Genomic DNA, 15,295 nt, shown 5'->3' on the forward strand with positions numbered 1-15,295 from the left:
AATTTTTTTTATTCTGGATCCTTATAAACGATGTTCGCCTTAAGAATCACCATTAACACATGCGACTTGCGTGATCTGTCACACCACCACCATCGCGCCAGTCTCCAAGTATCTCATTTTCACGATGACCTGATCGAATAACTCACCGTTGAAATAGAGCTCCAGTACTAAGTGAATGCCGGTTTAATCTTCGTAAACTTTGTGGAGGTCGATCACGTTCATATGCAACGAAACGTTCTCAACGATCTTTTGCATCACGGGGATTTCATTAGTTAATGCGTCAGAGATGGAAACCTAGTTTTGTGTAGTCAATAACACTGTCATTGAAAAACCTCTAGTTTTATTGGCTCGAGACGGTGACATTGTCGTGGTGGCAAATCTTTTCGGACTTTTAATGGCGAATTCTTTGCATTCTTCACGATCTTCATTATTTCTTTTTATGCATTTTCTTATAATCCTAAACCCTAAACCTAATGTTATCCCTAAATTAATTTGAATTTACAAAAGGCCATAATCAGAATTTTGTCTAAAGTTTAGGGGTTAAAATAAAAATTAAACCATTTTACTAATGTGTCACATCATCAAACTAACGACATTCAACGTCCAAGTCACCAGTGACCAAAACTTAATAAAATTTAGTGAAAAAATGTACAAATATAAAATGAAAACGTGATATATAACAAAACAAGTATGTTCTTTTTTAACTCAACAAACATGACAGCATGCGTACAAAACATTTTGATACGTACATCTTCTCTTTTAACTGTTTTATGACAGTCTAACTAATTTCAATAAATGTCTGGTCCGAGTCTCCACCAGACACGTCGTTAAGAAATCTGTTGTTAGACACAATCGATATCTCCTTGTTCTGTCACCTAATAAAACTCGACTTCTTACCTAAACTAACTGAACTGTCTCAAAATTCTTCGCTTCACATTGTCATGGGGTCTGTATGGATGGACGGGTGTCGGAGCACTGTCGTACTTTTAAAATTCTCATATAATTTATGTATTTTTTTATATTTTCTATTAATGATATAAAATTATGTGTCCTTCTCTGAAGATGACATCGATAGATTGTGAACTACTTGCAGGTTTGAACTAAGTTTATGGCTGCAAATATCACCATTTTGCCGACCTCTAAACGACCATTTCTCTTCCCTATATAAACCCTTCTCTCAATATCTCATATCAGCACTCAAAACCCAAAGGCAAAGCTTTTAGCTAACCAAGCTTTGATTAAATGGAGATTTTCAAGACATTTTCCTTCGTCTGCCTTGGTGTTTTCATTGTCATCTGTTCTGCATTGTCTGCAAATGCTGAAGTTCATAGACATAAATTTGTTGTACGTCTTCATTTCTTTCTCGTGATCTTCATTTCTTCATTGTTTTGATTTGATTTAGATCAAAGAGTTGATGTTGGTGATTTGAGTGAAACAGGTTGAGGCAACAAAAGTGAAGAGGCTGTGCAAGACTCACAACTCCATCACTGTCAATGGAATGTTTCCTGGACCTACCTTGGAGATCAACAATGGCGATACCCTTGAAGTTCTTGTTCTTAACAAAGCTAGATATAATGTCACCGTCCACTGGTAATTTTTTCATCCATTCATGCATGTATGCATGCACCTTAACATATGGACATTTAAACATTTGAATTTACCATAACCGCTTTGATATATAGGCATGGTGTTCGGCAAATTAGAACCGGATGGGCAGATGGACCCGAATTTGTAACTCAGTGTCCGATTAGGCCGGGAGGGAGTTACACTTACAGGTTTACAGTTCAAGGCCAAGAGGGAACATTGTGGTGGCATGCTCACAGTTCATGGCTTAGGGCCACCGTTTATGGAGCTCTAATCATCCGCCCCAAAGACGGTGAATCCTACCCTTTCTCTAAGCCGAAACGCGAAACGCCGATCCTTCTAGGTAATATACTTCTTAACATCTGCAACTCCACTTAGAGTTAAATAGTGAATGGTGATCAAACTGAAATGTTAAGTGCTTTTGATGATTATGATTAGGTGAATGGTGGGATGTAAACCCCATTGATGTAGTGAGGGAAGCAACAAGAACAGGGGCAGCTCCAAATGTTTCTGATGCATATACCATCAATGGCCAACCTGGTGATCTCTATAAATGCTCCTCCATAGGCAATTTCCTTAATTCCCTTGGTTCAAACCGAGTGTTAACCGTAATAACCGAAATTCAAACTCGAGTTACTTGTGTTTATTTTTGCAGAGACTACAATAGTTCCGATCGACTCTGGCGAGACGAATCTCCTCAGAGTGATCAATGCAGCCTTGAACCAACCGCTTTTTCTTCAAAGTAGCAAACCATAAGCTCATTGTTGTTGGTGCTGATGCTTCCTATACCAAACCCTTTACCACTTCTGTCCTCATGTTAGGCCCTGGCCAGACCACTGATGTTCTGATCCGAGGTGATCAGAAACCATCTCGATATTACATGGCGGCTCGAGCATACCAAAGCGCGCGAAACGCACCATTCGACAACACGACCACCACCGCCATTCTTGAATACAAATCAGCTTCCTGCAATACCAAAAAATGCAAAGCAGCCACTCCAATCATGCCTTCTTTACCAGCCTACAATGACACCAACACTGTCTCCGCCTTCAGCCAAAGCTTTAGAAGCCGAGAAAAGGTCGAAGTCCCAACCGACATCGATGAAAGCCTGTTCTTCACAATCGGTCTCGGACTCAACAACTGCCCGCCGAATTTCCGCAAGCGTCGATGCCAAGGACCGAACGGTACACGTTTCACAGCAAGCATGAACAATGTCTCGTTCGTGCTCCCAAAGAACTTCTCACTATTACAAGCTCACCAACAAGGAATCCCAGGGGTGTTCACCACAGATTTCCCAGGAACCCCTCCGGTGAAATTCGATTACACAGGAAACGTGAGCCGATCGCTCTTTCAACCGGGTCCGGGAACGAAATTGTACAAACTGAAGTATGGTTCAAGGGTACAAATCGTGATTCAAGACACAAGCATTGTGACACCAGAGAATCACCCGATTCATCTTCATGGATACGATTTCTATATCATTGCACAAGGCTTCGGGAACTTCGATCCTAAAACAGATACATCGAAATTCAATCTCGTTGATCCGCCATTGAGGAACACAGTGGGAGTGCCGGTGAACGGATGGGCAGTCATTAGATTCGTGGCTGATAATCCAGGTAAAAAACATCATTAAAAAGACTCTTTCTTTGAGAAAATCATTGATTTTGTTTCTGTTTTTGGGAATAACAGGAGTGTGGCTAATGCACTGTCACCTGGATGTTCATATTAATTGGGGTTTGGCAATGGCATTTCTTGTTGAAAATGGAGTCGGAGAATTACAGACAATCCAACCGCCGCCGCCAGATTTGCCTATATGTTAACACACAGAATTCATCATCATCATCACCAAAAACTCTACAATTAGTGCAAATCATAACCCCAACGAGAAGGGTTAATTGCAAATTCATTTTATTAATATTTCTATTTGTTGGTGATTTGAATAGTGGCATTTGGGAAACTAGTTGCATCCTCTGTTGCATTGTTTTCTTTCTGTAGTCGTATTCTTTCATTACAGAAAACATTAATGGTAATTTTGAAGCCTTTCCTTTTGATTTCAGCTTGTTTATCTATTTTCATATTTTGTGAGATTTTCACGTAAATAGAATTCACATTCTCCCGTTTGGTTGGTCGGGAATGTCATTCTCGGTAATCTTACATTACCGTGGATTTTTTTGGGTATATTACCGGAAATGTCATTACCTCCATTTCTTTAAGTATTGTTGGATTACCGACGTTTTGGACTAAAATGCCCTTAAAAGAATTCTTTCAAAAATATCTTTATTATGTTATTGAATAATAAAAATTCTACGAAGATTAAATTACAAATTTATTCTTAAATTATTTTAGATTTACAAAAAAATATCTATAATTAAAATTGTATATGAAATTCAGGGTTAAAATAAAATTTTATCATTTCATTAAATCTTTTTATATTTTTAATTTTGTAAAAATATATATATAAATTTTATGAATTTAAATTTTTTAAAATTCTTTCAAAAATATCCTTATTATGTTATTGAATAATAAAAATTCTACGAATGTTAAATTACAAATTTATTCTTAAACTATTTTAGATTTACAAAAAAATCTATAATTAAAATTTTATATGAAGTTCAGGGGTTAAAATAAAATTTTACCCTTTCATTAAATCTTTTTATATTTTCAATTTTGTAAAAAATATATATATAAATTTTATGAATTTAAATTTTTTAAAGAAAATATATAAATATTTTCCAACTTGTTAAAAAAACAAATGTATAATATGGACAATTTGGTTAAATATACATTCCAATAATCTTTTATTCTTTTAACTAAACACAATAATCTTACATTCCTGCTAAATCAACCAAACACAAAATAGAACATTCTCAGTAATCGTATTCTCTGGTAATCTTACATTCCCACTGGTAATCTTACATTCCGTGAACCAAACGCACCCTTAGGGGGTGTTTGGATGGGGGAATGTGGGATTCCCATGGGAATGAAATCTACATTCCCCCGTTTGGTTAGCCCGAGAATCCCATTCCCGGTAATGTAAGATTACCAATAGTGGATTTTTTTAGGGTATATTACCGGGAATGTCATTACCTTCCTTTCCTTAGGTATTGTTGGATTATCGGTGTTTTGGACTAAAATGCCCTTAAATTTTTATTTTTTTAAAAAATATTATTATTCTGTCATTGAATAATAAAAATTCTACTAAGGTTAAATTATAAATTTATCCATAAATTATTTTAGATTTACAAAAAGAAATCTATAATTAAAATTTTATATGAAGTTGAGGGGTTAAAATAAAATTTTACCCTTTCATTAAACTTTTTTTATATTTTAAATTTTGTAAAAAAATTATATAAATATTATGAATTTAAATTTTTAAAGAAAATATATAAATATTTTCCAACTTGTAATATTGTACAAATATATAATAAGGACAATTTGGTCAAATATACATTCCAATAATCTTTTATTTCTTTAACCAAACACGATAATCTTACATTCTTGCTAATCCAACCAAACACAAAATACAACATTCCCAGTAATCCTATTCGCTGGTAATCTTACATTCCCACTGGTAATCTTATATTCCGTGAACCAAACGCACCCTTAAGGATTAATCATAAAATAAGTGCACAAAATATACAACTTTTCTTAAATAGGTGTGCATAAATATTTTTTTGAATTAATCAGGTGTCTAATGTTACAAATGTTACCTATTTAGGCGTTCGACCTATAACTGCTGTTAAATTCTGCCGTTAAAGGACACGTGCTATGTTCCGATAATTTTTAAAAAATTATTTAAAATTAAAATTTTATTTCAAAAATTGATTTTATTTCAAAAAACACGCAATTTTTGAAATACTTCAAAAGAGCCCCAAAGCTTTGAAAACTCTCATTTCAACCTCTAAATCCACGTCGGCAGCCGCCCTTTGTCATCGACAAAGCTCCACCCGACGATCGATAACCCTATGAAATCGCGACCAATCAATGTGTGTACCCTCTACGTAGCAAATTGCGACCCACGCGATCCCAACGACCAATCGACGATAAGTATGGCAGCGTATGATTAGGAAGATGACAAAGATTACATCTGCGGCAGTGATTGTGGCCGGCAAGGACGATATCAACGGGTAAGAGTTAGGAGTTTAGAATTTTTAGGGATTGAGTTTTTTTTAATAATTTAAGAGAAGTTAGAGTTTTTATAAAATAAATATAGTAATATTTTTATTTTTAAAAAAATAAAAAAATTCCAAATTATCATAACGTGACATATGTCACTTAACGAAAAATCTAACAATAATTACGGTCGGACAACTAAAATGGTAACTTTTGTAACATTAGACACATCATTTCACTTAAATATATTAATTTTAAAAAATTATTTTAACCTCATTAGTTTGAAAATCTAAAACTTCAGATTAAAAAAATACATTCGAACCGTAAAAACAATTTTGTTATGTTTCTATTTTATATTTTAATATTTACTTCCATGGCAATTGATTTAAGCGGGTGAATTCACGAGATAATGTTCTCGATTTTTTTTATTCACGATATAATGCACATTTCAGATTAATTGCTGGTATGGGGTAAATTCTACAGTGATCTCGTAGGACGCCATGCAATCCAGGCGACCTTGTAGGACGCCATGCAATCCAGGCGACATACGGGAGACATACGAGTGACATACGAGCCATACAAGCCATATACTCACCATGCAGACGAGCCATACCCATGCAGACGAGCCATACAAGCCATATACTCACCATGCAGACGAGCCAGCCAACGGAGAGGTCGCCATGCAAACGAGCCAGCCAATAGAGAGGTCGCCATGCAGTCTGGGCGACCTTGTAGGTCGCCATGTAGTCCCGGCGACCTTGTAGGTCGCCATGTAGTCCCGGCGACCTTGTAGGTCGCCCCGGCGTCCACTGCCTCCCGAGACCATGCATGCACATGCAGCCAAATAACTTCACGTGCTCCTGCTCCCGCTGCATGCCTGCATGCATGCCAAGATAACTTCACGTGCTCCTGCTCCCCGCTGCATGCCTACAGCATGCCATGTGATCCTAGCTCACGAGACGAGACCATGCATGAACAATAATTGAACCATTGTTGGTGAAATAATTGAGGCAGCCGGTTATATATGGGGTGTGCAAATTGCAAGAAGAAAGATCACACATAAAAGAAAGAAAGAAAGGGAGAAGAGATTCAGCCGAGAAAGAAGAAAGAGAAAGAAAAGTAAGAAGAAAAAGGGAGATAAGGTAAATTTGTTTATATTTAAATTAGTTTATTATTATAAATGTTAATTAGTTTATTAGTTTAGGGTTATATGATTGTTAGTTTAAGTTATAGTATACATAAATTAAAAATTATTTAATTAGTATATGTTTGATAGTTATATAGTTAAAAATAATTAATTAGTTTGTTTTGTTAATAGTTAGTTATATAAAAAAATTATTTAATTAGTTTTGTTAGTTAAATAGTTAAGTTATATTTGTTTGTTGAATATATATTATAAAAAATTAGTTAGTTTATTAGTTAGTTTTAGTTAGTAAGTTTATTAGTAGTATATTAAAAAAAAAAATAGTTTATTAGTTAGTTTTAGTTATATAAAAAATATTTATTAGTTGTTTAAGGGTTTGGTGTTTACGTTTATATTTTAAAAAGTTTAGTTTGTTAGTTTATTAGTTTATTATATTATAAGTTATTATATTAAAGTTTAGTGTTGTAAATTAGTTAGTTAGTTTATATTAGATTATATTAAATGATTTTTTAAATATTGTTGTTTAATTTTTTTACAGATTCATTCCAATGGCTGACCAAATTCCACTGTTGAGGCTTGACAATGAACATATTTCAAGTCATTTGGGAATAATGGTGAATAAAATATTTGTTTAATGAATTATAATTAATAAATATTTGAATATTATTTTATGATTGTGATAATTTTTTTGAAATATTTAATTGTTGGAGGACGAGCAGCGAGTCCTTCGTCTTCGACTACATAAAGTGCCAAGCCACACCCACTAATAGAAGAAAATTTGCAAGAGGCTGGATTTTGGTATGTCACATTTGTGCGAGATTACAAGTTGGTCCCAGGTTTGATCAGTGCGTTGATTGAACGCTGGAGACCAGAAACGCACACGTTTCATTTGTCGTGTGGCGAATGCACGATAACTTTGGAGGATGTGGCAATGCAACTCGGGGTCCAAACTAATGGGATGCCGGTGGTAATGTCACATGAGTTTAATAAGGTGGAACAACTTTGCAACTTGTTTCTTGGGAAGCGCCCGTACCACCAGAGTGTAAAGGGTGGCGGGTGAGGTTGTCATGGTTGAAGAATGAATTTCAACTTCAATCAAATAGTACGGAGCACGAATTATATATGCAACACGAGCATATATATTACAATTGATTGGGGGAATTTTGATGCCTGATAATCCGGTAGTTATGTTCACACTCAGTATCTTCTTTTTTTAACAAATTTTGAGAATTGTAGGCAATATAGCTGGGGTTCGGCGATATTGGCGTTCTTGTATCGTGAGATGTGCAAGGCGTCATTAGTCGTGAATGATAATAATACAGTAGAATCGGTGGATGTCTGTTGCTTCTACAATCATGGGCTTGGCATAGACTTCCGTTTCTGACACCGATTAGTCGGACTGCGGTTGACTTTCCACTTGCCGGACGGTAATATGAATCCTCTATTTTAATATAAAATATTAATTAAAATATTTATTTTGATTAAAATTATTGAACAAATGTCTCTATTTTTGTTTTGATTGATATACAGATGGAGGCATAAAATTGAAGGCACAGGTTGGTGCACAACAACATTAAAGAGTTCAGGTTGAAGATAGACATTAAGGCCAAAAAGGAGGTATGCATAATTTGTATTTTTTAATTATTATTTTAATTAACTATATTATCTAATTTAAATAAATTTTATTGTTTTTGTAATTTTACAGTTTAATTGGAGACCATACATGAATGAAGAATTATTTGCGTTGATACCGCACGATATTTTAGATGGGTTTCAATATTGTGTGCTGTTACACCATTGATCAATTTTGCTTTTGTTGAGATCCAATTTGGGGATAGAGTGCTGAGGCAATTCCACTTCCACAACCTATTCCGCGGAGTCCATGGGATCATGACCTCCTCCAAAACTTAGATGGTCGTCGTCCAGTGAATTGGGTTGAGACGCATGACGACCTGCACAGATTTGATGGTCGTCGTAAAGAAAGCGTTAATTGGGTTGAGAAGCATGCAACCTACATTAATGCTTGGAACAATAGGGCTTCATTCATGCCAACTCTTGACGCCATTCAAGACGACGACTTTAATTTTGAGACTTCGGCTTACCTTGCTTATTTTTTGGATAATGGAAAGCCGTTCCTCACAATAGTAGAGAGGCGACAATTTTTGAGGTTTAAGAAAAGATTTGGTAAAGCTCAATACTCTCTACCGAGTGGGAGTGGGAGTTCATCTCTACAAACTGAAGCGGAAATGACCGATGTGGATAATAGCGCACCACAATCGTTGCATCACGCAGTTGATGACTCTACTGGCCCGGCATACATACCAGAGTTTGTGCAGCCTGAGGCACCCATCTATTCTCCTACGTTTTCGTCGACGTATGACTTTGAACACATGACAGTTCAAATACCCCCAATGAATGAGGGGGATGAGTACAATACTCCTGAGCCACAACGCCACAACGTATCAGACGTCCGCCCCGACATTATCATTCAACAACACCCCGACATCGACAACAATTGTAAACTCGTTTGCTATTTATTACAAATTATTTATTGAAATTAGACTACTTTTTTTAACCTTAACAATGATGTTTAGTATCAATAATTACTAGTATCAAATAATTAGTATTAAATCATTAGTAATAATTAGTAAATCATTAGTATCAATCATTAAATATTTAAAAATCATTAATAAATTCGACTATGTATAAATTTAAACTCAGTAATCCACACTTGTACACTACTTGTTAGTATTCTATAATTATTAGTAATTATTAAATCATTATTATAATAATTACTAAATAATAACATAATTATTATAAAATCATTATTATAATGATTATATCAATCATTACTAAACATCAAATCATTAAATATTTAAATCATTATTAAATCATTTTTATAATGATTATTACTAAATCATTACTATAATGATTTATCAAATCATTACTAAATCATCAAATCATTAAATATTTAAATCATTATTAATCATTTTTATAATGATTACTAATCATTGTTCATTGTTCATTGAACCAAAAATCATTAGTTTGATAATTTTTTTATGGTTAATTGAACCAACATTGTTCATTGTTCAAGTCGTAATCATTACTATCAAATCATTACTAAATCATTATATCAAATCATTAAATATTAATAATAATTATTAAAAATTAATAATAATTTCATTATTACTAATCATTACTAAATCATTACTATCAAATCATACATAATTAATAAGTTCATTATTACTAATCATTACTAAATCATTACTATCAATCATTAAAAAATAATAATTTCATTATTACTAATCATTACTAAATCATACTATCAATCATACATAATTAATAATAATTTCATTATTACTAATCATTACTAAATCATTACTATCAAATCATACATAATTAATAATAATTTCATTATTACTAATCATTACTAAATCATTACTATCAAATCATTAAAAATTAATAATAATTCATTATTACTAATCATTACTAAATCATTACTACAAATCATACATAATTAATAATAATTTCATTATTACTAATCTTACTAAATCATTACTATCAAATCATACATAATTAATAATAATTTCATCATTACTAATCATTACTAAATCATTACTATCAAATCATTAAAAATTAATAATATTTCATCATTACTAATCATTACTAAATCTTATAAATACATAGAAATTCATAGAAATACATATCATTACTAATGATGAGGCCTATATCTTGGTAAATTAGGCAATTGTTTTTTGAATGGCCTTCACCCCTACATAATCCGTATCTCTTTGTTTGACCTCTCTCTCTAGCATGGAAATCCATACTGGTATGAATACGAGTGGACTCAGGTCGACCCTTTGGACTTCTGCGAAGCATTGGATTTGGCAGCCATTCGTCATGATCTTTTCTGAGCCAATGATTCATTTGGTATCTGTCTGAACTCATAGCTGTAGACATTTAATATCCTACGTAAGTGAAAGCACTCAACATAGTGTATGCGCTTACACCAGCATACATACATGTTGCGACTGCATGAGCACATGGATATTTCCATGCCTGAAAACGACCACAATCACACCATTTATGTCGTAAATCAACTCTAAATGTTTGGTCTTCTCCTCCGACGTTACGGCGTATGCACGACACGACAAAAGTATGACCAACTCGGTCGAAATTATGAACAACCATTGATGTTGCCAATCGCTCATTTGCTTCCATTGATTCCACCACTGGTAGGAGCCCAAGTTTTACCTCTATTTATAAGACTCTCTATTTCTTTGCCTTTGTCCGACCAAACTTTACCCAATCTAAAGTACTCTTTCATCACACTCGCAATTGGGAGATGGCGTGTACCTTTTAGTACCGAATTAATGGCCTCAGCAAGGTTTGTGGTCATATGTCCGTATCTCCGACCTTCGTCATATGCTTGTGACCATTTTTCCCGCGGTATTTTTGAAGCCCACTTCCAAACACGCTGATCATCGTAAAATACCTTCAAATTCTCCAATCTTATCAAAATTTGGTCGACGTAGTTCGTATCCTGTTTCATAATATACTGTGTTAAACCGCAATTAAAAAAACCATGTAAAAAATGCACAAATATTGAAATAAAACTTACCCATGCTGACTATCTCGCTACGAATGTGTGCGTTATGAAATTGGTCGATACTATTCTTGCCAATATGACGGATACAATATGTCGGATGCATACGGAGGTATCCAACGACTTCCTGGTCGTTCAATTGCCGCCAAAATACCCGTTCCTCTATCGGATATCAAGCAAACTCCATCTTCACGAACGACATTGACGTAGATTGGTCAGAAAGAAATCCCAAGCCTCTGTTGTCTCTCCTCAACAATGGCGAATGCAATTGAGAAGATATTTCGCTCACCATCTTGAGCAACTGCCATCAAAAGCACATGTCTATATTGACCATACAGCCACGTACCATCTACTTGGATCATACGTTTACAAAATGGAAATCCTTCAATACATGCCTTGAATGCCCAAAATAGTCTATGAAATATTTTCTTCCCTGGCAGAAGTTGACCTTCTTCGTCATATGCGGGCATGGTTTGAGACTTCACTATGGTTCCTGGGATAAATCGCTTCATTGCTTGTAGCAAATGTGGTAGCTCATTGTACGATGTATCCCAATCTCCATACGTCAGCTTCATTGCCTTCATCTTCGCATTCCACACCTTGCCATATTTTACTTGATATCCAAATTGGCTTCGAATAGATGCAGCTAACACTGAACAAGATATCCTTGGATCCTTTTCAACCATCGCCTTCACGTATTCACATATTACATCGGAGTCCATAGTCGGTGGTCTTGTTCGATGAAGTTTCGCAAACACGTGTGCGGACCATTGTACCTCGTGATGACCCAAACATCGTGCCTTTGATTTTTCGACACTCTGATCTTCCACTTGCACTCTAGGCCATATTTTACACACTTCGCGTATAGGGTTTTCTGGTTGGACTCTGCAACATGGATATCAACATGGCATTTTATGCAGTACTCTTTAATCGCTAGGGTAGCTTCATTTTTCCTCTGAATTGCACCCCAACTGAAAATTCACCAGAATTATCGAATGATGCAGTCATTTGGTATGGAGGTAAATGTGGCATGTCTGGAATTCAGGTGCCCTCATCGCATCATAGTCTATCTCGTACATGTGAGGAGTAGCTTCATACGGTGCCGGAACTTCATCAATTGCACCTCCACCAAAAATATTTCGTCGCCGCCCAAAACGGGTTCTTCGGTTTCTTCATCTTCGCTTGAATCATCATGAATTTCTCCCCATCGATTTTCAGCGTCAATATCAACCAATTCCGGTATGTTTCTCGTCTCACACTCTTCTGTTGCAGATGTCCCCCCGACTTCATTTACACTTTCCAATAGTGCCATAAAACTGTTCGGGAACCTGTATGTCGGTCCTCAAACTGACTATATAAAGTCATTTCAGATGGATTTTGAGCCACACCTCTTGATGACCCAGGAAACATCACATATGTTATGCACATCAACAAATAACTCAATAACTGCTATATTGGTTAACTCATGTAATCGAACCATGGTTCCAATATCATCATCTTCTTCAAGTGGAACTGCAGCATATTTGACTGGGTTGGGGCATATAAACCTATACCTCAAACCATCAACTGCAACTCGAATTTTCTTTCTATTATGCTTCATTTCTATAAATGTGATGTCTTTTTGAACATCATATTTATTGGTTTTTCAGACTGAAAAACTACTCCGATCTCATTTTCCATAATCTGTCCATTATAATGGACAATCGTGAAAAAGTTGTTGCTCATTCCTTTCCTTTCCTTTCCTTATTGTTTCTTTCTTCGAATCAATATGTACGTGGAAAAATGTTGTGGAATAATGCTCTGTACGTGTAAAAAAAATTTCTTTAAACAACAATAAATTAAAAAAATTAAATATATAATCTAATATATATAATAACTTAAACTAAACTTTTCTTTATTATAATATAATTTAGTTAAAATAACAACTAACAAACTAATTAAGCACTAATTAACTTTTTTAATATTTTAACTTAAACTTCAACAAACAACTTAATATACGTTTAAACACACTAACAAAAATTAAATATTTTTACATTTAATAACTTAAACTAAGAAACTAATTAACTAATTTTTTATATAATCTAATATATAACTTAAACTAACAAATTAATATAATATAACTTAAACTAACAAACTAATAATTTATACTAACAAACTAATTAACTAATTTCTGTTTTATCCTAAACCCTAAACTAACAAACTAATTATTTATAATTTCATATTAATAAACTAAATTAAACAATTAAAATTACTCACAAACGATATTTGAGCCTTTATCTCCATTTCCTCTTCTTCTTATTTTCCTTTCATTTCCTTTCTCTCGCCAAATTTTCTTTCTTTCTTATGATTCTACCCTAAACCCTCATATCCAATATATAATGATATTTCAACGGTGGTAGGTAAGTTGCAATCAATTTGAGCTGTATAATTCACGTTGAAAGCTGTAAATTTTTCAACCGTTGAACGCTGCAATAATACAACACAGCTGATTTTATGCTGCCCAATACATGATAACAAGAGTGAACAGTCTCGAAGCTATGGCATGAGGGACAAGCTATGGCTAGAAGCTAGGGCACGAATCTATGACACTTTGCAGCTCAAATCATGCTGCAATAATACAGCAGATGTAAGAGGAATCACGCGAGGAGCAGGAGGAATAGGTTCTCCTGAGCAGCTGCAAGTGGAGAGGATTGTATGGCTACCTATCCTGCATGGCCCAACGTTGTTCAGTCCAAGCATGGACTGCATGGTGACCTTTGGCGAGCTGGGCGTGCATGGAGGTCGTTGGGCGTGCATGGCCGTGCATGGAGGTCGTTGGACGTGCCTGGGCATGCATGGAGGTCGTTGGGCGTGATGGGCGTGCATGGGGGCATGGAGGTCGTGGGGTAGGTCGCAGGGCGTGCATGGCGACCTGGTGGTCGCCCGCGACCTGGTTGGGCGGGCGTGCATGGCGACCTGGTTGGTCGGGCGTGCATGGCGACCTACCCCCGGTATGTAGAGGACACTACTTTAGCAATTAATCTGGCGATCCCACTATTTAACGAATAAAAAAATTTCAACGCACTATCAACGAGATTTTGCCGTTTAAGTATCTATTTTGACATAAAAGACTTTAGATACCTATTTTGTCCTAAAAGATAACTTTAGGTATTTATTTTAACTAAAAAAATACTTTAGGTACTTAAATAAAAAATAGTCTATACTTTAAGTACTTGTTTATGATATAAGCTTTTTAGGTAAGGTGGTTAAGAGATGAATGCTTATATCAAAAGAGACTAACCGTCGTCATTTAACTGATTCTTGCCTTTTGTTGTTTGTTCCTCAATATGCGCGACTGAACTAACTTATAAAGCTAAATCTTCAACGTAAATGATTTTTGGGTAAATTACATGTTTAGTATCTATATTATTAGTTTTGATCCATTTTAGTATTTTAACTTTTAATTTTTTTCAAAATACACTAATATTTATTTTTTTGTTTTATGTTAGTACCCGCTATAAAAAACTTAACTCGTTTAATACTTAAACTATCAGTTTTAATACCTAAACTTTTAATTTTTTTCAAAGTTTAACTTTAGGTTTTTTTAGATGAATATAAGCATTTCATTCCAACTCAAAGCAAATAGCACAAACAATTTAACGTTAAGTTTTTAACGGATATTAAAATAAAATAAAAATTAAATATCGATATGATTTTAAAAACTGAAAATTTATGTATTAAAATGAATCAAAACTAATAATTTATGTATTAAACGCTGTATGAACTCGAAAGTTGAGAACTTTCTCTCATTTATATGTTACCCAAAGGTCGAAGCTTTGTTTGATTTTTTTCAAATCTATCCAAGCTTT

At 34.5% G+C, this 15,295-nt stretch overlaps 1 pseudogene; it reads left to right on the top strand.

Annotated features, from left to right (window-relative positions):
• Positions 1–1,209: 1,209 nt before the first annotated feature.
• LOC120204178 lies at positions 1,210–3,533 on the top strand (annotated as a pseudogene).
• The last annotated feature ends 11,762 nt before the right edge of the window (positions 3,534–15,295 follow it).

The sequence above is a fragment of the Hibiscus syriacus genome, unplaced genomic scaffold (assembly GCF_006381635.1).
Source record: "Hibiscus syriacus cultivar Baekdansim isolate YM2019G1 unplaced genomic scaffold, ASM638163v2 tig00010533_pilon, whole genome shotgun sequence".
NCBI classification, from domain to species: Eukaryota; Viridiplantae; Streptophyta; class Magnoliopsida; order Malvales; family Malvaceae; genus Hibiscus; species Hibiscus syriacus.